This window comes from Schistocerca serialis, unplaced genomic scaffold (assembly GCF_023864345.2).
Source record: "Schistocerca serialis cubense isolate TAMUIC-IGC-003099 unplaced genomic scaffold, iqSchSeri2.2 HiC_scaffold_141, whole genome shotgun sequence".
Taxonomy (NCBI): Eukaryota; Metazoa; Arthropoda; class Insecta; order Orthoptera; family Acrididae; genus Schistocerca; species Schistocerca serialis.
The window spans coordinates 15,001-17,500 of record NW_026047636.1 but is presented as its reverse complement, the minus strand read 5'-3'; the positions used below and the strand labels follow the sequence as shown (position 1 = coordinate 17,500).

General features: G+C 57.6%; 1 non-coding gene across 1 annotated transcript in view; it reads right to left on the bottom strand.

Moving 5' to 3' along the window:
• Window positions 1-136, bottom strand: part of LOC126442802 (small subunit ribosomal RNA) — a 1,910-nt gene extending 1,774 nt beyond the window's left edge. The window contains exon 1 of the ribosomal RNA XR_007581643.1: window positions 1-136. This exon is cut by the window's left edge and continues 1,774 nt beyond it. This is a non-coding gene — a ribosomal RNA (small subunit ribosomal RNA).
• Between the last annotated feature and the right edge of the window lie 2,364 nt (window positions 137-2,500).

The window sequence follows — 2,500 nt, the reverse complement described above, 5'->3', positions numbered from 1 at the left end:
AACGTGGGTACGATCTAAGGAACCATAACTGATTTAATGAGCCATTCGCGGTTTCACCTTAATGCGGCTTGTACTGAGACATGCATGGCTTAATCTTTGAGACAAGCATATGACTACTGGCAGGATCAACCAGGGAGCTGCGTCAACTAGAGCTGAGCAGCCGGCCGCCCGGGAGTGTGTCCCGGGGGCCCGCGCGAACACGCAAGCGTCCGCTCAATTATTCTGCAAACAGGAGGAGGCTGAGCTCCCCTGCACAATACACCTCGAAACCCTCTCAGGTCCCGGCGGCGCGCAGCGCCGTCCTAAGTACTTGGTCGGGTTCGAGAGAGGCGCAATCGCCCGGAGTTTGGCGAGTAGACGCTTTAGGTGCGACCACCCGTGCTCCCAACTGAGCTTGCCGCTGCCGACAGAGGCCCGGGAGCGTGCTGTCGTGGCATTGCCGGCGGGAGACAACACGCGCCACCTACGGTGGCCGGCAGCTCCAACGCCAGCGCCACAGAAGGACAAAAGCCCCACTTGTGTGCCGAAGCGAACTCTCCCAGCACAGCGCACGCGCCAACACGTCCGCACAGCTGCGATACAATCCACCTGCGAGAACCGCAGAGGCGACCGAGCAGCAGACGGCGTCGCGGCGCCGAGCGCCGGGCGGCGGCGCATCCTCAGCGCACACAGTCCTCAATCGGACCAGCACACTGCAGATGTCCACCGCGCTTCGCACCGGGCCCGCGAGGACCTACTTTGGCCGCACGGCGCCGCGTGCAGGGTGCGCCGGCGCGCAGCTACGCCGCCTGCCGCCTCCGTCGGCCGGCGCGCCTGCCACTGGCCGCCCCCACCAGCCGGCTGTAGCGCGTGCGCCCACGCACCGCGCGGCCAGCACGCCGGGAGGCCCCCCCTCACCGGCCGGGGACGGTCCCACCCAGCCACCGCCGCGTATCGCTTCACACCCACATGCCATTCACGTTCGTGGGCATGGTGGGTATCGCTGAAACAACCGGTTGGTAGCTCAACCGATCGTCGCCATCACTGATTCACCTCTAGCGAGAACAACCGCACCACAACGGTTTACCAGTTCTTCATTTGCGTAACGTCACCAGCAAACGTAGACGTCCATCGCCATTTGCAAATTCAACGATTGTTGCATGCCTGTGTCAGGTGTCACGACACACTATGTCTGCCCACATACACGCAACAACATGTGCACGCTTCGCGAACACGTGGAAGGTGGCCCCCGTACGTATGCGATGTCCATTGCGCGAACGACTGTCAACCGGCCTCTGTCGCATGTCGCAGATGTGGAACGCAGTGCACCATGCTATCACGGTGTGTGAGAAGAGACGACTACGTCTGACAACACGCGCCACTACATCAACAGACGGCTCATGCCGATCGCCATCCACGGCATACCATACTGCAATCCAGCTCTTATAGGGAGACGACATGTAGCTGAGTGCACAATATTTGGACCGTATGGTTCGCCGTTGTTGGCGCAGTCGTGGTACGGTCACACATGTACCACGATGTATCATTCAGTACATGAGGACCAATGTGCAGTACAGTGTGTGATTTGGACGTACAACATCAGCGGACAGTTGACACAAGCCGTACCACAACGTAGGCTGTGCTTCGCCATGCGAATGCCAATGAACAACTGCGAAGGGCATTGAGCATGTACGTCCTGCTGCCATCCGCATTACAGTGTATAGCTGCAAGGTGTTTAACATGAAGCGATACTCTGGGGACCGGGCAGTGCGAGTAGCAAACTATATTGCGGGGGTTGCAGTTAGGCAACACTACACTAATTTAACGCGTCGTATGACAATTACAGAGCAGGTTAAGGCCCAACGTGTGTTGGGTTAAGGCCCAACGTGTGTTGGGTTAAGGCCCAACGTGTGTTGGGTTAAGGCCCAACGTGTGTTGGGTTAAGGCCCAACGTGTGTTGGGTTAAGGCCCAACGTGTGTTGGGTTAAGGCCCAACGTGTGTTGGGTTAAGGCCCAACGTGTGTTGGGTTAAGGCCCAACGTGTGTTGGGTTAAGGCCCAACGTGTGTTGGGTTAAGGCCCAACGTGTGTTGGGTTAAGGCCCAACGTGTGTTGGGTTAAGGCCCAACGTGTGTTGGGTTAAGGCGCAACGTGTGTTGGGTTAAGGCGCAACGTGTGTTGGGTTAAGGCGCAACGTGTGTTGGGTTAAGGCGCAACGTGTGTTGGGTTAAGGCGCAACGTGTGTTGGGTTAAGGCGCAACGTGTGTTGGGTTAAGGCGCAACGTGTGTTGGGTTAAGGCGCAACGTGTGTTGGGTTAAGGCGCAACGTGTGTTGGGTTAAGGCGCAACGTGTGTTGGGTTAAGGCGCAACATAGGTTAGGTTAAGGCGCAACATAGGTTAGGTTAAGGCGCAACATAGGTTAGGTTAAGGCGCAACATAGGTTAGGTTAAGGCGCAACATAGGTTAGGTTAAGGCGCAACATAGGTTAGGTTAAGGCGCAACATAGGTTAGGTTAAGGCGC